We start from the raw sequence: 26,039 nt of genomic DNA, 5'->3' as shown, positions 1-26,039 counted from the left end.
AATGAGCGCCGTCAAGTTTGATTGCCTGTCACGGCCAAACGGTTTTGAATTAGAGAAAGCTGTTTAACACATTAGTTCAGCTTGGTCTGAAGATCATATATGCAGAGTTTCATGAAGATTGGACATAATTTGTGGCCTGTGGGAATTTACAACTGATTTTGACAACTTTGAACATGGCGGCCAAGTTCTGATGTTGCAATGAGAAATAATTTATAAGCTATATGAGTAGGTCTGACAGTATCATCAGACATTGAAAATAAGTTTGAAATGTACTCATGTGAAGGGAGAGGAGTTAAAACACGTCTTCATTAATTATAGCGCCCCCTAGCGGTCAATGGTCACCAAATTCTTTGATTGTCCCCATGATTATGTTATGGGTCAATGTATCAAGTTTGGTTATGATGTGTCAAAGGGCTGCAGAGATATTGGCGTGTTTCCGGTTTTCCGGCTTCGCGCTCGAATATCATTGGCTGTCGCGGATATTTCTGCAAGACGTAATATATGAGCTATATGGGGAGGTCTGATGGTATCACCAGACATTGAAAATAAGTTTTAAATGTACTCATGTGAAGAGAGAGGAGTCAAAACACATCGACATTAATAACAGCGCCACCTAGAGGTCAAGGGTCACCAAATTCATTCAGTGTCACCGTGATGCGGTCATGGGTCTCTCTACCAAGGTTGGTTATGATAGGTCAAAGGGCTTCTGAGATATGGGCTTACTTCCGGTTTGGCAACTTGGCGGTTAAATTTGATTGGCTTTAGCGGACAAACGGTTTTGAATTTGACAAATCTATTCGATGTTTTTTATCAAGCATGGCCAGAAGATCATGTGTGCCAAGATTCGAGATGATTGGACAAGATTTGTGATAGAAGTAGCATTTTGAAGGTTTTTGACATAAACCAAGATGGCGGAAATATACGTCATGGCACAATGACGTCATAGGGTGTGTTGAACTGGGCTTGGTTCAAGGAATCCAATGATACCTGGTTTGTGAAAATTGGTCGAATAGGTCAAAAGTTATGAACATGAATGCATGCCCAACTTTGACCTGTTGGTGGCGCTAGAGCTGTTGGGCTAGCGACCTTAGATTGGCTTAATGGGCTAATGGGGCAGTCCTGAACAAGTGTGCCAAATTTCACAACTTTTCGCCAAGCGGTTCTATGGGCTGCCATTGACTCCAATGGCAGCATAATAATAATAATAATAAATATAGCTGCGAGCAGCAATGTGGGTGTCAAGCATAATCGGACTCGGTAGGCTTATTCTGCCGGATGGACGCAATCGGCCAGGGGGCTACATGACGACCGCCTCGGAAATCGGCAATACCGACAGCCGGTGGGATGAGTAAATGGGAAAAGGACCCCACCTAGAGGTAAGGGCGCAATGCAGTCTGCCTGACAGAACAAATGTCACAAATACATAGGGGTATTCGGAACAATATCAACAAAATAATTTACAAGATATATGGGGAGGTCTGACAGTATCATTAAACATTGAAAATAAGTTTGAAATGTACTCATGTGAAGAGAGAGGAGTTAAAACACGTCTTCATTAATTATAGCGCCCCCTAGAGGTCAATGGTCACCAAATTCATAGAGTGTCCCCATAATGATGTTATGGGTCTATCTATCAAGTTTGGTTATGATTTGTCCAAGGGATGCTGAGATATTGGCGTTTTTCCAGTTTGGCGGCTTCGCGGTTGAATATCATTGGCTGTCGCGGATATTTGTGCAAGTTATAATATACTAGCTATACGGGGAGGTCTGATAGTATCACCAGACATTGAAAATAAGTTGGAAATGTACTCATGTGAAGAGAAAGAAGTCAAAACACATCGACATTAATAACAGCGCCCCCTAGATGTCGAAGGTCACCAAATTAAATCAGTGTCACCTTTATGAGGCCATGGGTCTATATACCAAGTCTGGTTATGATATGTCAAAGGGATGCTGAGAAATCGGCTCACTTCCTGTTTGGCGAGTTTGCCGCCAAATTTGATTGGCTTTAGCGGGCAAACGGTTTTGAATTTGACAAATCTATTTGATGTTTTTCATCAAGGATGGCCAGAAGATCATGTGTGCCAAGTTTCGAGATGATTGGACAAGATTTGTGATAGTAGTAGCATTTTGAAGGTTTTCGACATAAACCAAGATGGCAGAAATATACGTCATGGCGCAATGACGTCATAGGGTTTGTTGAACTGGGCTTGGTTCAAGGAATCCAATGATACCTAGTTTGTGAATATTGGTCAAATGGGTCGAAAGTTATGAACATGAATGCATGTCCAACTTTGACCTGTTGGTGGCGCTAGAGCTGTTGGGCTAGCAACCTGAGATTGGCCTAATGGGCTAATGGGGCTGTCCTGAACAGGTGTGCCAAATTTCACAACTTTTCGCCAAGCGGTTCTATGGGCTGCCATTGACTCCCACTGAAGGATAATAATAATAATAGGAATTCATACAAAAACAATAGGTTGTCTCGCAACATAGTTGCTTGACACCCAAATATAGCTGCGAGCAGCAATGTGGGTGTCAAGCATAATCGGACTCGGTAGGCTTATTCTGCCGGATGGACGCAATCGGCCAGGGGGCTACATGACGACCGCCTCGGAAATCGGCAATACCGACAGCCGGTGGGATGAGTAAATGGGAAAAGGACCCCACCTAGAGGTAAGGGGGCAATGCAGTCTGCCTGACAGAACAAATGTCACAAATACATAGGGGTATTCGGAACAATATCAACAAAATAATTTACAAGATATATGGGGAGGTCTGACAGTATCATTAAACATTGATAATAAGTTTGAAATGTACTCATGTGAAGAGAGAGGAGTTAAAACACGTCTTCATTAATTATAGCGCCCCCTAGAGGTCAATGGTCACCAAATTCATTGAGTGTCCCCATAATGATGTTATGGGTCTATGTATCAAGTTTGGTTATGATTTGTCCAAGGGATACTGAGATATTGGCGTTTTTTCCAGTTTGGCGGCTTCGCGGTTGAATATCATTGGCTGTCGCGGATATTTGTGCAAGTTATAATATACTAGCTATACGGGGAGGTCTGATAGTATCACCAGACATTGAAAATAAGTTGTAAATGTACTCATGTGAAGAGAAAGAGGTCAAAACACATGGACATTAATAACAGCGCCCCCTACAGGTCAAAGGTCACCAAATTAAATCAGTGTCACCTTTATGAGGCCATGGGTCTATATACCAAGTCTGGTTATGATATGTCAAAGGGATGCTGAGAAATCGGCTCACTTCCTGTTTGGCGGCTTCGCCGCCAAATTTGATTGGCTTTAGCGGGCAAACGGTTTTGAATTTGACAAATCTATTCGATGTTTTTCATCAAGGATGGCCAGAAGATCATGTGTGCCAAGTTTCGAGATGATTGGACAAGATTTGTGATAGGAGTAGCATTTTGAAGGTTTTTGACATAAACCAAGATGGCGGACATATACGTCATGGCGCAATGACGTCATAGGGTTTGTTGAACTGGGCTTGGTTCAAGGAATCCAATGATACCTGGTTTGTGAAAATTGGTCGAATAGGTCAAAAGTTATGAACATGAATGCATGCCCAACTTTGACCTGTTGGTGGCGCTAGAGCTGTTGGGCTAGCGACCTTAGATTGGCTTAATGGGCTAATGGGGCAGTCCTGAACAAGTGTGCCAAATTTCACAACTTTTCGCCAAGCGGTTCTATGGGCTGCCATTGACTCCAATGGCAGCATAATAATAATAATAATAATAATAATAATAAGAATTCGTACAATAACAATAGGTTGTCTCGCAACATAGTTGCTTGACACCCAAATATAGCTGCGAGCAGCAATGTGGGTGTCAAGCATAATCGGACTCGGTAGGCTTATTCTGCCGGATGGACGCAATCGGCCAGGGGGCTACATGACGACCGCCTCGGAAATCGGCAATACCGACAGCCGGTGGGATGAGTAAATGGGAAAAGGACCCCACCTAGAGGTAAGGGGGCAATGCAGTCTGCCTGACAGAACAAATGTCACAAATACATAGGGGTATTCGGAACAATATCAACAAAATAATTTACAAGATATATGGGGAGGTCTGACAGTATCATTAAACATTGATAATAAGTTTGAAATGTACTCATGTGAAGAGAGAGGAGTTAAAACACGTCTTCATTAATTATAGCGCCCCCTAGAGGTCAATGGTCACCAAATTCATTGAGTGTCCCCATAATGATGTTATGGGTCTATGTATCAAGTTTGGTTATGATTTGTCCAAGGGATACTGAGATATTGGCGTTTTTCCAGTTTGGCGGCTTCGCGGTTGAATATCATTGGCTGTCGCGGATATTTGTGCAAGTTATAATATACTAGCTATACGGGGAGGTCTGATAGTATCACCAGACATTGAAAATAAGTTGTAAATGTACTCATGTGAAGAGAAAGAGGTCAAAACACATGGACATTAATAACAGCGCCCCCTACAGGTCAAAGGTCACCAAATTAAATCAGTGTCACCTTTATGAGGCCATGGGTCTATATACCAAGTCTGGTTATGATATGTCAAAGGGATGCTGAGAAATCGGCTCACTTCCTGTTTGGCGGCTTCGCCGCCAAATTTGATTGGCTTTAGCGGGCAAACGGTTTTGAATTTGACAAATCTATTCGATGTTTTTCATCAAGGATGGCCAGAAGATCATGTGTGCCAAGTTTCGAGATGATTGGACAAGATTTGTGATAGGAGTAGCATTTTGAAGGTTTTTGACATAAACCAAGATGGCGGACATATACGTCATGGCGCAATGACGTCATAGGATGTGTTGAACTGGGCTTGGTTCAAGGAATCCAATGATACCTGGTTTGTGAAAATTGGTCGAATAGGTCAAAAGTTATGAACATGAATGCATGCCCAACTTTGACCTGTTGGTGGCGCTAGAGCTGTTGGGCTAGCGACCTTAGATTGGCTTAATGGGCTAATGGGGCAGTCCTGAACAAGTGTGCCAAATTTCACAACTTTTCGCCAAGCGGTTCTATGGGCTGCCATTGACTCCAATGGCAGCATAATAATAATAATAATAATAATAATAATAAGAATTCGTACAATAACAATAGGTTGTCTCGCAACATAGTTGCTTGACACCCAATAAGAATTCGTACAATAACAATAGGTTGTCTCGCAACATAGTTGCTTGACACCCAAATATAGCTGCGAGCAGCAATGTGGGTGTCAAGCATAATCGGACTCGGTAGGCTTATTCTGCCGGATGGACGCAATCGGCCAGGGGGCTACATGACGACCGCCTCGGAAATCGGCAATACCGACAGCCGGTGGGATGAGTAAATGGGAAAAGGACCCCACCTAGAGGTAAGGGCGCAATGCAGTCTGCCTGACAGAACAAATGTCACAAATACATAGGGGTATTCGGAACAATATCAACAAAATAATTTACAAGATATATGGGGAGGTCTGACAGTATCATTAAACATTGAAAGTAAGTTTGAAATGTACTCATGTGAAGAGAGAGGAGTTAAAACACGTCTTCATTAATTATAGCGCCCCCTAGAGGTCAATGGTCACCAAATTCATTGAGTGTTCCCATGATGATGTTATGGGTCTATGTAACAAGTTTGGTCATGATATGTCAAAGGGATGCTGAAATATTGGCGTGTTTCCGGTTTGGTGGCTTCGCGGTCGAATATCATTGGCTGTCACGGATATTTCTGCAATAAATAATATGCTAGCCACACGGGGAGGTCTGTTAGTATCACCAGACATTGAAAATAAGTTTGAAATGTACTCATGTGAAGAGAGAGGAGTCAAAACACTTCGACATTAATTACAGCGCCACCTAGAGGTCAAAGGTCACCACATTCAATCAGTGTCACCTTTATGAGGCCATGGGTCTGTATACCAAGTCTGGTTATGATATTTCTAAGGGATGCTGAGAAATCAGCTCACTTCCTGTTTAGCGGCTTCGCCGCCAAATTTGATTGGCTTAAGCGGGCAAAGAGTTTTGAATTTGACAAATCTATTCGATGTTTTTCATCAAGCATAGCCAGAAGATCATGTGTGCCAAGTTTCGAGATGATTGGACAAGATTTGTGATAGAAGTAGCATTTTGATGGTTTTTGACATAAACCAAGATGGCGGAAAATATACGTCATGGCGCAATGACGTCATAGGGTTTGTTGAACTGGGCTTGGTTCAAGGAATCAAATGATACCTGGTTTGTGAATATTGGTCGAATGGGTCGAAAGTTATGAACATGAATGCATGTCCAACTTTGACCTGTTGGTGGCGCTAGAGCTGTTGGGCTAGCGACCTGAGATTGGCTTAATGGGCTAATGGGGCTGTCCTGAACAAGTGTGCCAAATTTCACAACTTTTCGCCAAGCGGTTCTATGGGCTGCCATTGACTCCAATGGCAGCATAATAATAATAATAATAATAAGAATTCGTACAATAACAATAGGTTGTCTCGCAACATAGTTGCTTGACACCCAAATATAGCTGCGAGCAGCAATGTGGGTGTCAAGCATAATCGGACTCGGTAGGCTTATTCTGCCGGATGGACGCAATCGGCCAGGGGGCTACATGACGACCGCCTCGGAAATCGGCAATACCGACAGCCGGTGGGATGAGTAAATGGGAAAAGGACCCCACCTAGAGGTAAGGGCGCAATGCAGTCTGCCTGACAGAACAAATGTCACAAATACATAGGGGTATTCGGAACAATATCAACAAAATAATTTACAAGATATATGGGGAGGTCTGACAGTATCATTAAACATTGAAAGTAAGTTTGAAATGTACTCATGTGAAGAGAGAGGAGTTAAAACACGTCTTCATTAATTATAGCGCCCCCTACGGGTCAATGGTCACCAAATTCATTGAGTGTCCCCATGATGATGTTAGGGGTCTATATATCAAGTTTGGTTATGATATGTCAAAGGGCTGCAGAGATATTGGCGTGTTTCCGGTTTGGCGGCTTCGCGGTCGAATATCATTGGCTGTCGCGGATATTTCTGCAAGAAATAATATACTAGCTATACGGAGAGGTCTAATAGTATCACCAGACATTGAAAATAAGTTTTAAATGTACTCATGTGAAGAGAGAGGAGTCAAAACACATCGACATTAATAACAGCGCCACCTAGAGGTCAAAGGTCACCAAATTCATCCAGTGTAACCTTTATGGGGTCATGGGTCTATGTACCAAGGTTGGTTATGATATGTCAAAGAACTGCTGAGATATGGGCTTACTTCCGGTTTGGCCACTGCGCTGCAAAATTTGATTGGCTTTAGCGGGCAAACGGTTTTGAATTTGACAAATCTATTCGATGTTTTTCATCAAGGATGGCCAGCAGATCATGTGTGCCAGGTTTCGAGATGATTGGAAAAGATTTGTGATAGAAGTAGCATTTTGAAGGTTTTTGACATAAACCAAGATGGCGGATTTATACGTCATGGCGCAATGACGTCATAGGGTTTGTTGAACTGGGCTTGGTTCAAGGAATCCAATGATACCTGGTTTGTGAATATTGGTCGAATAAGTCGAAAGTTATGAACATGAATGCATGTCCAACTTTGACCTGTTGGTGGCGCTAGAGCTGTTGGGCTAGCGACCTGAGATTTGGTTAAGGGGCTAATAAGGCTGTCCTGAACCAGTGTGCCAAATTTCACAACTTTTCGCCAAGCGGTTCTATGGGCTGCCATTGACTCCCATTGAAGGATAATAATAATAAATATAGCTGCGAGCAGCAATGTGGGTGTCAGCATAATCGGACTCGGTAGGCTAATTCTGCCTGATGGACGCAATTGGCCAGGGGGCTACATGACGACCGTCTCGGAAATCGGCAATACCGACAGCCGGTGGGATGAGCATTATGTGGGAAAATGACCCCACCTAGAGGTATGGGCGCAATACAGCCTGCCTGACAGAACAAATGTCACAAATACATAGGGGTATTCGGAACAATATCTCTAAAAGAGACACAATGTAAACAAGTATCCGTTCTGGAGGTGGTTCGTGAAGCATCTAATCCAGTGGGTATTGCAGTTTATATCGTAAGCGGGCGGAATGGTTAATAGAGTCATTGTTGCATTATGCATTAAGTACCGCATGTCGCCACACGAGTGCAGTGTCTACCCATTAATGAGCGCCGTCAAGTTTGATTGGCTGTCACGGCCAAACGGTTTTGAATTTGAGAAAGCTGTTTGATACCTTTGTTCAGCTTGGTCTGAAGAACATATATGCCAAGTTCCATGAAGATTGGACATAATTTGTGGCCTTAGGAAATTTTCAACTGATTTTGACAACTTTCAACATGGCGGCCAAGTTCTGATGTTGCAATGAGAAATGATTCATAAGCTATATAAGGAGGTCTGGCAGTATCCTCAGACGTTAAAAATAAGTTTGAAATGTACTCATGTGAAGAGAGAGGAGTTAAAACACATCGTCATTAATAACAGCGCCCCCTATAGGTCAATGGTCACCAAATTCATTGAGTGTCACCTTAATGAGGCCATGGGTCTATGTATCAAGTTTGGTTATGATATGTCAAATGGCTGCTGATATATTGGCGTGTTTCCGGTTTGGCGGCTTCGCGGTCGAATATCATTGGCTGTCGCGGATATTTCTGCAAGAAATAATACACTAGCTATACTGATAGGTCTAATAGTATCACCAGACATTGAAAATAAGTTTTAAATATACTCATGTGAAGTGAAAGGAGTCAAAACACATCGACATTAATAACAGCGCCCCCTAGAGGTCAAAGGTCACCAAATTCAATCAGTGTCACCTTTATGAGGCCATTGGTCTATATACCAAGCCTGGTTATGATATGTCAAAGGGATGCTGAGAAATTGGCTCACTTCCTGTTTGGCGGCTTTGCCGCCAAATTTGACTGGCTTTAGCGGGCAAACGGTTTTGAATATGACAAATCTATTCAATGTTTTTTATCAAAGATGGCCAGAAGATCATGTGCGCCAAGTTCCGAGATGATTGGACAAGATTTGTGATAGAAGTAGCATTTTGATGGTTTTTGACATAAACCAAGATGGCGGAAATATACGTCATGGCGCAATGAGGTCATAGGGTGTGTTGAACTGGGCTTGTTTCAAGGAATCCATTGATACCTGGTTTGTGAATATTGGTCGAATGGGTCAAAAGTTATGAACATGAATGCATGTCCAACTTTGACCTGTTGGTGGCGCTAGAGCTTTTGGGCTAGCGAGCTGAGATTGGGTTAATGGGCTAATGGGGCTGTCTTGAACCAGTGTGCCAAATTTCACAACTTTTCGCCAAGCGGTTCTATGGGCTGCCATTGACTCCCATTGAAGGATAATAATAATAATAAATATAGCTGCGAGCAGCAATGTGGGTGTCAAGCATAATCGGACTCGGTAGGCTAATTCTGCCGGATGGACGCATTTGGCCAGGGGGCTACATGACGACCGCCTCGGAAATCGGCAATACCGACAGCCGGTGGGATGAGTAAATGGGAAAAAAGGACCCCACCTAGAGGTAAGGGCGCAATGCAGTCTGCCTGACAGAACAAATGTCACAAATACATAGGGGTATTCGGAACAATATCCCTAAAAGAGACACCATGTAAACAAGCATCCCTTCCGGAGGTGGTTCGTGAAGCATCTGATCCAGTGGGAATTGCAGTTTATATTTTAAGTGGGCGGAATGGTAAATATAGTCATTGTTGCATTATACATTAAGTACCGCTTATCGCCACACGAGTGCAGTGTCTACCCATTAATGAGCGCCGTCAAGTTTGATTGCCTGTCACGGCCAAACAGTTTTGAATTTGAGAAAGCTGTTTAACACATTAGTTCAGCTTGGTCTGAAGATCATATATGCAGAGTTTCATGAAGATTGGACATAATTTGTGGCCTGTGGGAATTTACAACTGATTTTGACAACTTTCAACATGGCGCCAAGTTCTGATGTTGCAATGAGAAATAATTCATAAGCTATATGAGTAGGTCTGACAGTATCATCAGACATTGAAAATAAGTTTGAAATGTACTCATGTGAAGAGAGAGGAGTTAAAACACGTCTTCATTAATTATAGCGCCCCCTAGCGGTCAATGGTCACCAAATTCTTTGATTGTCCCCATGATTATGTTATGGGTCAATGTATCAAGTTTGGTTATGATATGTCAAAGGGCTGCAGAGATATTGGCGTGTTTCCGGTTTTCCGGCTTCGCGCTCGAATATCATTGGCTGTCGCGGATATTTCTGCAAGACGTAATATATGAGCTATATGGGGAGGTCTGATGGTATCACCAGACATTGAAAATAAGTTTTAAATGTACTCATGTGAAGAGAGAGGAGTCAAAACACATCGACATTAATAACAGCGCCACCTAGAGGTCAAGGGTCACCAAATTCATTCAGTGTCACCGTGATGCGGTCATGGGTCTCGTTACCAAGGTTGGTTATGATAGGTCAAAGGGCTTCTGAGATATGGGCTCACTTCCGGTTTGGCAACTTGGCCGGTTAAATTTGATTGGCTTTAGCGGACAAACGGTTTTGAATTTGACAAATCTATTCGATGTTTTTCATCAAGGATGGCCAAAGATCATGTGTGCCAAGTTTCGAGATGATTGGACAAGATTTGTGATAGGAGTAGCATTTTGAAGGTTTTGGACATAAACCAAGATGGCGGACATATACGTCATGGCGCAATGACGTCATAGGGTTTTGTTGAACTGGGCTTGGTTCAAGGAATCCAATGATACCTGGTTTGTGAAAATTGTCGAATAGGTCAAAAGTTATGAACATGAATGCATGCCCAACTTTGACCGTTGGTGGCCTAGAGCTGTATGAAGGCTAGCGACCTTAGCTTGGCTTAATGGGCTAATGGGCAGTCCTGACAGTGTGCCAAATTCACAACTTTTTCGCCAGCTTTCTATGGCTGCCATTGAACTCCAATGGCAGCATAATAATAATAAAATAAGAATATTCGTACAATAACAATAGGTTGTCCTCGCAACATATTTCTTGACAACCCAAATATAGCTGCGAGCAGCAATGTGGGTGTCATCTAAATGGGACTCGTAGGCTAATTCTGCCGATGGGAGCGTAATCGGCAAGGGGGCTACATGAGAACCGTCTCGAATCGCAATACCGACAGCCGTGGATGAGGAAATGGGAAAAGGACCCCACCTAGAGGTAAGGGCGCAATACAGTCTGCCTGCCAGAACAAATGTCACAAATACATAGGGTATTCGGAACAATATTCCTAAAAGAGACACAATGTAAACAAGCACCCGTTCTGGAGGTGGTTCGTGAAGCATCTAATCCATCGGGAATTGAAGTTTATATTGTAAATCGGCGTAATGGTAAATATAGTCATTGTTGTAGTATACATTAAGTACCGCTTGTCGCCACACAAGTGCAGTGTCTACCCATTAATCAGCGTCGTCAAGTTTGATTGGCTGTCACGGCCAAACGGTTATGAATTTGAGAAAGCGGTTTGATACATTTGTTCAGCTTGGTCGGAAGATCATATATGCCAAGTTCTATGAAGATTGGACATTGTAGTGTTCTCGTGCAGTGTGTTGTAACCCTGACTTAACACCGAGTTAAACCGTAGCCAATGAAGACAGAGTCGTAGTAAGGTTGACCATTTACTGTCACAATTCCTCATGAACAGACGGTGAAAACTGCAAATAAAAGAATACAAAAATACTGAATGTACATTTGACTAAACAGCATGTTGTACATAGTTGTAAATATAATATAAACTGTCTAACACTGCATGAAGACATTCTGATGCCAATTGCATTGATTTTAGTTTGTACACAATTGCTAACCAAAACGTTTTTAACAACACATCAAACATTATTTTTAACTAAATCCACTCTAATATATTATCTTAAACATGTCTTGCATTGATTAAACAAACTTACGGCATTGCCTCTTAGATGCTTTCATGTGGATGCTAGCGGATTACAATCAGAAGATGCACATGTCTGCCATTCCTTCTACAGAGGTACGATTTTTAACAGGAAATGACGTCACAGGAAGTGACTAAACCGGAAGTGAAATAATAACAAACCTAAAACGGCAAAATAATATGAATTTATACATTGGCTTATTTTAACTGTAAAGTAATTATTCACATCCGTTTTTACATATACATATTTAAGAAATCAATGTAAGAATATTAAATGAGTGCCAGGAGAGACAACACAGACATAATTTGTGGCCTGTGGAAATTTTCAACTGATTTTGACAACTTGCAACATGGCGGCCAAGTTCTGATGCAATGAGAAATAATTCATAAGCTACATAAGGAGGTCTGGCAGTATCCTCAGACATTAAAAATAAGTTTGAAATGTACTCATGTGAAGAGAGAGAAGTTAAAACACGTCTTCATTAATTATAGCGCCCCCTATAGGTCAATGGTCACCAAATTCATTGAGTGTCCCCCTGATGATGTTATGGGTCTATGTATCAAGTTTGGTTATGATATGTCAAAGGGCTGCTGAGATATTGGCGTGTTTCCGGTTTGGCGGCTTCGCGGTCGAATATCATTTGCTGCCGCGGATATTTCTGCAAAAAATAATATACTCGCTATACGGGGAGGTCTGATAGTATCACCAGACATTGAAAATAATTTTTAAATGTACTCATGTGAAGAGGGAGGAGTCAAAACACATCGACATTAATAACAGCGCCCCCTAGAGGTCAAAGGTCACCAAATTCATTCAGTGTCAGCTTTATGGGGGCTTGGGTCTATATACCAAGGTTGGTTATGATATGTCAAAGGGCTGTTGAGATATTGGCTTACATCCGGTTTGGCGGCTTTGCCGCCAAATTTGATTGGCTTTAGCGGGCAAACGGTTTTGAATTTGACAAATCTATTCAATGTTTTTCATCAAACATGGCCAGAAGATCATGTGTGCCAAGTTTCGAGATGATTGGACAAGATTTGTGATAGGAGTAGCATTTTGAAGGTTTTTGACATAAACCAAGATGGCGGAAATATACGTCATGGCGCAATGACGTCATAGGGTGTGTTGAAGTGGGCTTGGTTCAAGGAATCCAATGATACCTGATTTGTGAATATGGTCAAATGGGTCGAAAGTTATGAACATGAATGCATGTCCAACTTTGACCTGTTGGTGGCGCTAGAGCTGTAGGCTAGCGACCTGAGATTGGCCTAATGGGCTAATGGGCTGTCCTGAACCAGTGTGCCATATTTCACAACTTTTCGCCAAGCGGTTCTATGGGCTGCCATTGACTCCCATTGAAGGATAATAATAATAATAGGAATTCGTACAATAACAATAGGTTGTCTCGCAACATAGTTGCTTGACACCCAAATATAGCTGCGAGCAGCAATGTGGGTGTCAAGCATAATCGGACTCGGTAGGCTTATTCTGCCGGATGGACGCAATCGGCCAGAGGGCTACATGACGACCGCCTCGGAAATCGGCAATACCGACAGCCGGTGGGATGAGTAAATGGGAAAAGGACCCCACCTAGAGGTAAGGGGGCAATGCAGTCTGCCTGACAGAACAAATGTCACAAATACATAGGGGTATTCGGAACAATATCAACAAAATAATTTACAAGATATATGGGAGGTCTGACAGTATCATTAAACATTGATAATAAGTTTGAAATGTACTCATGTGAAGAGAGAGGAGTTAAAACACGTCTTCATTAATTATAGCGCCCCCTAGAGGTCAATGGTCACCAAATTCATTGAGTGTCCCCATAATGATGTTATGGGTCTATGTATCAAGTTTGGTTATGATTTGTCCAAGGGATACTGAGATATTGGCGTTTTTTCCAGTTTGGCGGCTTCGCGGTTGAATATCATTGGCTGTCGCGGATATTTGTGCAAGTTATAATATACTAGCTATACGGGAGGTCTGATAGTATCACCAGACATTGAAATAAGTTGTAAATGTACTCATGTGAAGAGAAAGAGGTCAAAACACATGGACATTAATAACAGCGCCCCCTACAGGTCAAAGGTCACCAAATTAAATCAGTGTCACCTTTATGAGGCCATGGGTCTATATACCAAGTCTGGTTATGATATGTCAAAGGGATGCTGAGAAATCGGCTCACTTCCTGTTTGGCGGCTTTGCCGCCAAATTTGATTGGCTTTAGCGGGCAAACGGTTTTGAATTTGACAATCTATTCGATGTTTTTCATCAAGGATGGCCAGAAGATCATGTGTGCCAAGTTTCGAGATGATTGGACAAGATTTGTGATAGAGTAGCATTTGAAGGTTTTTGACATAAACCAAGATGGCGGACATATACGTCATGGCGCAATGACGTCATAGGATGTGTTGAACTGGGCTTGGTTCAAGGAATCCAATGATACCTGGTTTGTGAAAATTGGTCGAATAGGTCAAAAGTTATGAACATGAATGCATGCCCAACTTTGACTGTTGGTGGCGCTAGAGCTGTTGGGCTAGCGACCTTAGATTGGCTAATGGGCTAATGGGGCAGTCCTGAACAAGTGTGCCAAATTTCACAACTTTTCGCCAAGCGGTTCTATGGGCTGCCATTGACTCCAATGGCAGCATAATAATAATAATAATAAGAATTCGTACAATAACAATAGGTTGTCTCGCAACATAGTTGCTTGACACCCAATAAGAATTCGTACAATAACAATAGGTTGTCTCGCAACATAGTTGCTTGACACCCAATAAAAATCCTTACAAAAACAATAGGGATCCAACCTGTTGGCTTGGACCCCTAATAATAATAATAATCCTTACAAAAACAATAGGGATCCAACCTGTTGGCTTGGACCCCTAAAAATAAACACTACAAAAACAATAGGGTTCCAACCTGTTGGCTTGGGCCCCTAAAAAAATCCTTACAAAAACAATAGGGATCCAACCTGTTGGCTTGGACCCCTAATAAAAATAAAAATAACTAGAACTGCAAGCAGTTATGCAGGGGTCCAAGAAGTGTGCATTTCGCCGGCACAACGCGACAAGAAATGTGCGTTTCGCCGGCACAACGCGAAGCATGTGTTTAAAACGCTACCCTAAACCTGTGGATACAAAGGATTGACTGTGGTAGGAGTAGCGAGAAGTCAGTGTAGCGTTTTCGAGGCGAAATTCTGTAGAAGATATACAATTCCCTCGTTTTTTGCGCCCCCTAATGGCGAATTTCCGAATTTTTAACGGACGACATTAAGGTTGGCACCAACATGTGTGTAAAATTTGGACTCGATCCGATGTCTAATTTTGGATTATTTTGGATTTTTGTTATTCCAGGTCTAATTTAGCTCATAAACCAATATTCAAAACGCTACCGTTTCGTCATCGAAGGTCGGATCAAAAACTGTCCGATAATTTCTTTGCGCGTGCGTCGGAAGATGTCGTGTGCAAAGTTTGGTGTCGATTGGTCAAAAATTGTGGGAGGAGTAGGGAAAAAACAGTTTTGCGGTTTTCGCGATTTAGCGAAAAATATTCATAGACGCAAATGGGCGTGGCCTAGGCCAAAAGATGCAGCAGACTCCAGTGCATCTGTGTGTACAAGTTTTTGGACTCTGGGAGGTTCGGTGTGGGAGTTATAGCCCCAAACGCGTATTCCTTGGTATAGCGCCACCTAGGGACCGGCGTGTCTGGATTTTGTCGTCTGCTTAGTCCGAACAGATCTGGATCTAGTCATGCAATTCGCGTGTCGGCACCATTTACGGTTTGGGCTGTGGTACCACTTTTAGGGAGGTAAGAATAATAGGAACTAGAACTGCAAGCAGTTATGCAGGGGTCCAAGAAGTGTGCATTTCGCCGGCACAACGCGACAAGAAATGTGAATTTCGCCGGCACAACGCGAAGCATGTGTTCAAAACGCTACCCTGAACTTGTGGATACAAAGGATTCGACTGTGGTAGGAGTAGCGAGAAGTCAGTGTAGCGTTTTCGCGGCAAAATTTTGTAGAAGATATACAATTTCCTCGTTTATTGCGCCCTCTAATGGCGAAATTGTCCGAAATTTTATCGAACGTCATTAAGGTTAGCACCAACATGTGTGTAGAATTTGGACTCGATCCGATTTCTAATTTTGGATTTTTTTGTATTTTGGATTTTCCACGTCTAATTTAGCTATATACCAATATTCAAAATGCTACCGTTTCGTCGTCGAAGGTCGGATCAAAAAACTGTATACGATTCCTTTGCGTGTGCGTCTGAAGATGTCGTGTGCAAAGTTTGGTGTCGATTGGTCAAGAAATGTGGAGGAGTAGGGAAAAAACAGTTTTGCGGTTTTCGCGATTTAGCGAAAAATATTCATAGACGCAAATGGGCGTGGCCTAGGCCAAAAGATGCAGCAGACTCCAGTGCATCTGTGTGTACAAGTTTTTGGACTCTGGGAGGTTCGGTGTCGGAGTTATAGCCCCAAACGCGTATTCCCTGGTAGCGCCACCTAGGGGCCGGCGTGTCTGGATTTTGTTATCTGAGTAGCGGTGCCGATTCTGGATCTAGTCATGTAATTGGCGCGTGTGCACCATTTACGGTTTGGGCTGTAGTCCCACTTTCAAGCCTGTAAGTATAATAATAATCCTTACAAAAACAATAGGGATCCAACCTGTTGGCTTGGACCCCTAACTAGAACTGCAAGCAGTTATGCAGGGGTCCAAGAAGTGTGCATTTCGCCGGCACAACGCGACAAGAAATGTGAATTTCGCCGGCACAACGCGAAGCATGTGTTCAAAACGCTGCCCTGAACTTGTGGATACAAAGGATTCGACTGTGGTAGGAGTAGCGAGAAGTCAGTGTAGCGTTTTCGCGGCAAATTTGTAGAAGATATACAATTTCCTCGTTTATTGCGCCCTCTAATGGCGAAATTGTCCGAAATTTTTATCGAACGTCATTAAGGTTAGCAAACATGTGTGTAGAATTTGGACTCGATCCGATGTCTAATTTTGGATTTTTTTGTATTTTGGATTTTCCACGTCTAATTTAGCTAATATACCAATATTCAAAATGCTACCGTTTCGTCGTCGAAGGTCGGATCAAAAAACTGTATACGATTCCTTTGCGTGTGCGTCTGAAGATGTCGTGTGCAAAGTTTGGTGTCGATTGGTCAAGAAATGTGGGAGGAGTAGGGAAAAAACAGTTTTGCGGTTTTCGCGATTTAGCGAAAAATATTCATAGACGCAAATGGGCGTGGCCTAGGCCAAAAGATGCAGCAGACTCCAGTGCATCTGTGTGTACAAGTTTTTGGACTCTGGGAGGTTCGGTGTGGGAGTTATAGCCCCAAACGTGTTTCTCCTTGGTATAGCGCCACCTAGTGGCCGGCATGTCTGGATTTGGTTATCTGAGTAGCGGTGCCGGTACTGGTTCTAGTCATGTAATTGGCGGTGTGCACCATTTACGGTTTGGGCTGTAGTTCCACTTTCACCGCGGGAAGAATAAGAAGAATCGCTACAAAAACAATAGGGATCCAACCTGTTGGCTTGGACCCCTGATAAAAAAAATCCTTACAAAAACAATAGGGATCCAACCTGTTGGCTTGGACCCCTAAAAATCCTTACAAAACAATAGGGATCCAACCTGTTGGCTTGGACCCCTAATAATCCTTACAAAAACAATAGGGATCCAACCTGTTGGCTTGGACCCCTAATAATAAGAAAAATCCCTACAAAAACAATAGGGATCCAACCTGTTGGCTTGGACCCCTAACAAGAAATATGCATTTCGCCGGCACAACGCGAAGCATGTGTTCAAAACAAATTGGCTTGGCCTATGCCAAAAGATGCAACTGACTCCAGTGAATCTGTGGATATAAAGTTTTGACTGTGGGAGCTTCGGTGTGGGAGTTATAGCCTAAAACGCGTTTTCAGAACATTCCATTGGCCAAATGGGAGATAGATAATGTTGTCGTTTTTTGGCGCCGCCCTGTTGGCGAAATTTTACGAAGACAATTTTCCTTTTCCAAATAACTCCCGCCCACATTAATAATTCTTGGCCATATTTCCTAGATAGACTCGGGATTGCCCCTTGATGTTTTCCCTCGAGTTTGAAGAACATTCCTCAGGCCAATTAGAAGATATACAATTTCCTCGTTTATTGCGCCCCCTAATGGCGAAATATTCCGAATTTTTTAATGAACGCCATTAAGGGTAGCACCGACATGTGTCTAAAATTGGACTTGATCCGATGTCTAATTTGGTATTCTTTGAATTTTTGCGTTTCGACGTAAAACGTAGCCAATAAATAAATATTCAAAACGCTACCGTTTCGTCGTCGAAGGTCGGATCAAAAAACTGTTGATGATTCCTTTGCGTGTGCGTCTGAAGATGCTGTGTGCAAAGTTTGGTGTTGATTGGTCGAGAATTGTGGGAGGAGTAGCGAAAAAACATTTTTGCGGTTTTCGCGATTTAGCGAAAAATATTCATAGACGCAAATGGGCGTGGCCTAGGCCAAAAGATGCAGCAGACTCCAGTGAATATGTGGGTACAAGTTTTTGACTGTGGGAGGTTCGGTGTGGGAGTTATAGCCCCAAACGCGTATTCCTTGGTATAGCGCCACCTAGTGACCGGCGCGTCTGGATTTTGTCGTCTGCTTAGTCCGAACAGATCTGGATCTAGTCATGCAATTCGCGTGTCGGCACCATTTACGGTTTGGGCTGTGGTCCCACTTTTAGGGGGGTAAGAATAACTAGAACTGCAAGCAGTTATGCAGGGGTCCAAGAAGTGTGCATTTCGCCGGCACAACGCGACAAGAAATGTGCATTTCGCCGGAAAAAACGCGAAGCATGTGTTCAAAACGCTACCCTGAACCTGTGGAGTAGCGAGAAGTCAGTGTAGCGTTTTCGCGGCGAAATTTTTGTAGAAGATATACAATTCCTCGTTTAATTGCGCCCCTAATGGCGAAATTTTTCCGAAATTTTTATCGAAGGTCATAAGGTTTAGCACCAACATGTGTCTAAATTTGGACTCGATCCGATGTCTAATTTTGGAAATTTTTTGTTTTTAATTTTCCACGTCTAATTTAGCTAATAAAAGAATATTTCAAAACTTACAGTTTCGTCGTCGAAGGTCGGATCAAAAAACTGTATATGATTTCTTTGCGTGTGCGTCTGAAGATGCCGTGTGCATAGTTTGGTGTTTGATTGGTCAAGAAACTGTGCGAGGAGTAGCTGAAAAAAAACCCCACCTCCCCCCCAAGTTTTGCGGTTTTTCGCGATTAGCGAAAATATCATGGACGCAATGGGCGTGTGGCCTAGGCCAAAAGGATGCAGCAGACTCCAGTGAATCTGTGTGTTACGAGGTTTTGAATGTGGGAGGTTCGGTGTGGGAGGTTATAGCCCCCAAACGCATTTTCCCTTGGTATAGCGCCACCTAGTGGCCGGCGTGTCTGGATTTTGTAATCTGAGTAGCGGTGCCGGACCTGGATCTAGTCATGCAATTGCGTGTCGGCACATTTTTAGGTTCGGTTTGGGCTGTGGACCCACTTTAGCGCGGGAAGTATAAACTAGAACACTGCAAGCAGTATGCAGGGGTCCAAGAAGTGTGTCATTTCGCCGGCACAACGCGGACAAGAAATGTGCGTTTCGCCGGCACAACGCGAAGCATGTGTTCAAACGCTACCCTGAACCTGTGGATACAAAGGATTGGACTGTGGTGGAGTAGCGGAGAATTGTTAGTGTGTAGCGTTTCGCGGCGAAATTTTGTAGAAGATATACATTTCATCGTTTATTGCGCCCTCTAAGGCGAATTGTCCGAAATTTTTATCGAACGTCATTAAGGTTCGCACCAACATGTGTGTAGAATTTGGACTCGATCCGATTTCTAATTTTGGATTTTTTTGTATTTTGGATTTTCCACGTCTAATTTAGCTAATATACCAATATTCAAAATGCTACCGTTTCGTCGTCGAAGGTCGGATCAAAAAACTGTATACGATTCTTTGCGTGTGCGTCTGAAGATGTCGTGTGCAAAGTTTGTGTCGATTGGTCAAGAAATGTGGGAGGAGTAGGAAAAAACAGTTTTGCGGTTTTCGCGATTTAGCGAAAAATATCATAGACGCAAATGGGCGTGGCCTAGGCCAAAAGATGCAGCAGACTCCAGTGCATCTGTGTGTACAAGTTTTTGGACTCTGGGAGGTTCGGTGTGGAGTTATAGCCCCAAACGCGTATTCCCTGGTATAGCGCCACCTAGGGCCGGCGTGTCTGGATTTTGTTATCTGAGTAGCGGTGCCGATTCTGGATCTAGTCATGTAATTGGCGCGTGTGCACCATTTACGGTTTGGGCTGTAGTCCCACTTTCAAGCCTGTAAGTATAATAATAATCCTTACAAAAACAATAGGGATCCAACCTGTTGGCTTGGACCCCTAACTAGAACTGCAAGCAGTTATGCAGGGGTCCAAGAAGTGTGCATTTCGCCGGCACAACGCGACAAGAAATGTGCATTTCGCCGGCACATCGCGAAGCATGTGTTGAAAACGCTACCCTGAACCTGTGGATACAAAGGATTTGACTGTGGTAGGAGTAGCGAGAAGTCAGTGTGCGTTTTTGCGGCGAAATTTGTAGAAGATATACAATTTCCTCGTTTATTGCGCCCCTAATGGCGGAATTGTCCGAAATTTTTATCGAACGTCATTAAGGTTAGCACCAACATGTGTCTAAAATTTGGACTCGATCCGATGTCTAATTTTGGAATTTTTTGTATTTTTGATTTTCCACGTCTAATTTAGCTAATATACCAATATTCAAAATGCTATCGTTTCGTCGTCGAAGGTCGGATCAAAAAAACTGATATGATTCCTTTGCGTGTGCGTCTGAAGATGTCGTGTGCAAAGTTTTGTGTCGATTGGTCAAGAAATGTGGGAGGAGTAGCGAAAAAACAGTTTTGCGGTTTTCGCGATTTTGCGAAAAAAAATTATAGACGCAAATGGGCGTGGCCTATGCCAAAAGATGCAGCAGACTCCAGTGAATCTGTGTGTACGAGGTTTTGAATGTGGGAGGTTCGGTGTGGGAGTTATAGCCCCAAACGCGTCTTTCCTTGGTATAGCGCCACCTAGTGGCGGCGGTCTGGATTTTGTTATCTGAGTAGCGGTGCCGATTTGGATCTAGCCATGCAATTGGCGCGTGGCACCATTTACAGTTTGGGCTGTGGTACCACTTCTAGGGGGAGGTAGTATAATAACTAGAACTGCAAGCAGTTATGCAGGGGTCCAAGAAGTGTGCATTTCGCCGGCACAACGCGACAAGAAATGTGCGTTTCGCCGGCACAACGCGAAGCATGTGTTCAAAACGCTACCGTGAACCTGTGGATATAAAGGTTTTGACTGTGAGAGGTTCGGTGTGGGAGTTTCGGCCACAAACGCGTTTTTTAGCCCCCTAAAAAAATACACAATGTCGTCGTTTTTGGCGGCCCCTTTTGGCGAAATTTTCCGAAGAGAATTCTCCTTGTGGCGAAAATTTCCGCATTTTTTATCGAACGTCATTAAGGTTAGCACCAACATGTGTGTAGAATTTTGACTCGATCCGATGTCTAATTTTGGATTTTTTTGGATTTCTGATTTTCCACGTCTAATTAGCTAATAAACCAATATTCAAAACTCTACCGTTTCGTCGTCGAAGGTCGGATCAAAAAACTGTCTAAGATTTCTTTGCGTGTGCGTCTGAAGATGCCGTGTGCAAAGTTTGGTGTTGATTGGTCAAGAAATGTGGGAGGAGTAGCGAAAATACAGTTTTGCGGTTTTCGCGATTTAGCGAAAAATATTCATAGACGCAAATGGGCGTGGCCTAGGCAAAAGATGCAGCAGACTCCAGTGCATCTCGGGTACAAGTTTTGATGTGGGAGGTTCGGTGTGGGATAGCCCCAAACGCGTATTCCTTGGTATAGCGCCACCTAGTGGCCGGCATGTCTGGATTTTTGTCGTCTGCCATAGTCTTCAGTCCGGGATCTAGTCATGTAATTGGCGTGTGTGCACCCTTACGGTTTGGAGCTGTAGTACCACTTCTGGTAGGAAGTTATAATAATAAATATAAGAAAACATCATCAAAAACAATAGGGATCCAACCTGTTGGCTTGGACCCCTAAATAATAAAAACAGAACGCAAAGCCGTTATGCAAGGGGTCCAGAAGTGTGCATTTCGCCGGCAAAACCGACAAGAAAATGTGCATTTCGCCGGCCACAACGCAAAGCATGTGTTCAAACGTACTGACCCTGTGGATACAAAGGATTGACTGTGGTTGGAGTAGTAGCGAGAAGTCAGTGTAGCGTTTTCGCGGCGAAATTTTTGTAGAAGATAACAATTTCCGCGTTATTGCGCCCCCTAACGGCGAAATGTCCGACATTTCCGAAAGTCCTAAGGGTAGCACCAACATGGTGTGTAGGAATTTTGGACTCGAGCCGATGTCTATTTTGATTTTTATTTTCCACGTCTAATTTAGTAATAAACAAATATTCAAAAACTCTACCGTTTCGTCGTCGAAGGTAGGACAAAGAAAACTGTTGATGCTTTCTTGCGTGTGCGTTTTCTGAGTGCCGTGTGCAAAGTTTTGTTGAATTGGGTCAAGAAAAGTGGGAGGAGTAGCGGAAAAAACATTTTGCGGTTTTCGCGATTTAGCGAAAAATATTCAATGACGCACAGGGGCGTGCCTAGCCAAAAGATGCAGCAGACTCCAGTGCATCTGTGTGTACAAGTTTTTGGACTCTGGGAGGTTCGGTGGGGATTCTAGCCCCCAAACGGGATTACCACCCCCCCCCTGTGAGAGCGCCACCTAGTGACGACGTGTTCTGGATTGGTTATCTGGAGTAGCGGTTGCGGACCTGGATCTTAGTCAGGCAATTGGGCATGTCGTCAGCATTTACGGTGTGGGCTGGGGGCCCACTTTCAAGCGGGAAGTACTAATAATAATAGGAACTAGAACTGCAAGCAGTTATGGAAGGGTCAAAGAAGTGTGCCATTTCGCAGCACAATCGACAAGAAATGTGCATTCGCCGGCACAACGTGAACCAGTATTCAAAACGCTTACCGTGAACAACTGTGGATATAAAGTTTTGACTTGAGAGTCGTGTGGGTAGGTTTCGGCCCCCTAACGCATTTTCCGCTTACGTTTAGTCGTCGACGGTTGGATCAAAAATAGTTTTATGATTTGCAACGCAAAACATATAATCAAAACGCTAACGTTCGTCAAACGCTGGCGGATCAAAATAGTTTTGCTGATTTCTTGTAGTGTGCGTCTGAAGATGTCGTGTGCAAAGGTTGGTGTCAATTGGGCAAGAAATGTGGGAGGAGTAGCGAAAAGGCAGTTTAGCTGTTTTTTGCGATTTTGCATAAAGAAAATACTGACGCAAATGGGCCTGGCTCTGCCAAAAGATGCAGCTGACTCCAGTGAATCTGTGCGTATAACGTTTTTGACTGTGGGGAGCTTCGGTGTGGGAGTATAGCCTAAAACGCGTTTTCAGAACATTCATTGGCCAAATAGGAGATATATTATTTCGTCGTTTTTTTGGCGCCGCCCTGTTGGCGAAATTTTCAAAGACAATTTTCCTTTGCCAATAACTCCCGCCTACATTATTAATTCTTGGCCATATTTTTTTTTTATATAGACTCGGGTTTGCCCCTTGAGGTTCCCTTATAGTTTGAAGAACATTCCTTTTGGCCAATTAGAAACTTTACAATTTTCCTCGTTTATTGCGCCCCCTAATGGCGAAATATTCCGAATTCTTTATTGAACGCCATTAAGGGTAGCACCGACATGTGTCTAAAATTTGGACTTGATCCGACGTCTACTTTTGGTATTCTTTGAATTTTTGCGTTTCGACGTAAAACGTAGCCAATAAAACAAATATTCAAAACGCTTCCGTTTCTTCGTCGAAGGTCGGAATAAAAAACTGTTGATGATTCCTTGCGTTGCGTCTGAAGATGTCGTGTGCAAAGTTTGGTGTTGATTGGTCAAGAAATGTGGGAGGAGTAGGGAAAAAACCTGTTTTGCGGTTTTCGCGATTTAGCGAAAAATATTCATAGGACGCAAATGGGCGTGGCCTAGCCCAAAAGATGCAGCAGACTCCCAGTGCATCTGTGGGTATAACGGTTTTTGACTGTGGGAGGTTCGGTGTGGGAGTTATAGCCCCAAACGCGTATTTCCTTGGTATAGCGCCAACCTAGTGGCCCGGCATGTCCTGGATTTTGTCGTCTGCTGTAGTCGCCACGGGAATCTTGATCTAGTCATGCATTGGCATGTCTGCCACCATTTACGGTTTGGGCTGTGGGCACCCCTCTAGGGGGGGAATAATAACTAGAACTGCAAGCAGTTATGCAGGGGTCCAAGAAGTGTGCATTTCGCCGGCACAACGCGAAGCATGTGTTCAAAACGCTACCCTGAACCTGTGGATACAAAGGATTTGACTGTGGTAGGAGTAGCGAGATGTCAGTTTAGCCTTTTCGCGGCGAAATTTTGTAGAAGATATACAATTTCCTCGTTTATTGCGCCCCCTAATGGCGAAATTTTCCGAGATTTTTATCGAACGACATTAAGGTTAGCACCAACATGTGTGTAAAATTTGGACTCGATCTGATGTCTAATTTTGGATTTCTTGGATTTTTGATATTCCACGTCTAATTTAGCTAATAACCAATATTCAAAACGCTACCGTTTCGTCGTCGAAGGTCGGATCAAAAAAAGTGTCGAGGATTTCTTTGCGTGTGCGTCTGAAGATGTCGTGTGCAAAGTTTGGTGTTGATCGGGCGAGAAATGTGGGAGGAGTAGCGAAAAAACAGTTTTGCGGTTTTCGCAATTTAGCGAAAAATATTCATAGACGCAAATGGGCGTGGCCTAGGCCAAAAGATGCAGAAGACTCCAGTGCATCTGTGTGTACAAGTTTTTGGAATCTGGGAGGTTCGGTGTGGAAGTTATAGCCACCAAAACGCGTATTCCTTGGTATAGGCGCCACCTAGGGACGGCGTGTCTGGATTTTTGTATTGAGTAGCGGTGCGATTCTGGATCTAGTCATGCAATTGGCGCGTGTGCACCATTTACGGTTTGGGCTGTGGTACCACTTCTAAAGGCGTACGAAATAATAATAATAATAATCCTTACAAAAACCAATAGGGATTCCAACCTGTTGGCTTGGACCCCTAACTAGAACTGCAAGCAGTTATGCAGGGGTCCAAGAAGTGTGCATTTCGCCCGGCACAACGCGACAAGAAATGTGCATTTCGCCGGCATCATCGCGAAAGCATGTGTTGAAAACGCTACCTGAAACCTTGGATACAAAGGATTTGACTGTGGCTAGGAGTAGACGAGAAGTCAGTGTTGCTTTTTTTTTTGCGGCGAATTTTGTAGAAGATATACAAATTTCCTCGTTTATTGCGCCCCCTAATGGCGGAATTTTCCGAAATTTTTATCGAACGTCATTAAGGTTAGCACCAACATGTGTGTAGAATTGGACTCGATCCGATGTCTAATTTTGGATTTTTTGTATTTTTGATTTTCCACGTCTAATTTAGCTAATATACCAATATTCAAAATGCTATCGTTTCGTCGTCGAAGGTCGGATCAAAAAACTGTATATGATTCCTTTGCGTGTGCGTCTGAAGATGTCGTGTGCAAAGTTTTGTGTCGATTGGTCAAGAAATGTGGGAGGAGTAGCGAAAAAACAGTTTTGCGGTTTTCGCGATTTGCGAAAAAAAATTATAGACGCAAATGGGCGTGGCCTATGCCAAAAGATGCAGCAGACTCCAGTGAATCTGTGTGTACGAGGTTTTGAATGTGGGAGGTTCGGTGTGGGAGTTATAGCCCCAAACGCGTCTTTCCTTGGTATAGCGCCACCTAGTGGCCGGCGTGTCTGGATTTTGTTATCTGAGTAGCGTGCCGTTCTGGATCTAGCCATGCAATTGGCGCTGTGTGCACCATTTACGGTTTGGGCTGTGGTTCCACTTTCACGGGGAGGTAGTATAATAACTAGAACTGCAAGCAGTTATGCAGGGGTCCAAGAAGTGTGCATTTCGCCGGCACAACGCGACAAGAAATGTGCGTTCGCCGGCACAACGCGAAGCATGTGTCAAAACGCTACCGTGAACCTGTGGA

This window comes from Gadus chalcogrammus, chromosome 16 (genome assembly GCF_026213295.1).
Source record: "Gadus chalcogrammus isolate NIFS_2021 chromosome 16, NIFS_Gcha_1.0, whole genome shotgun sequence".
Lineage (NCBI taxonomy): Eukaryota > Metazoa > Chordata > Actinopteri > Gadiformes > Gadidae > Gadus > Gadus chalcogrammus.
The sequence above is the reverse complement of the archived record's forward strand: the minus strand, read 5'-3'. Positions refer to the sequence as shown.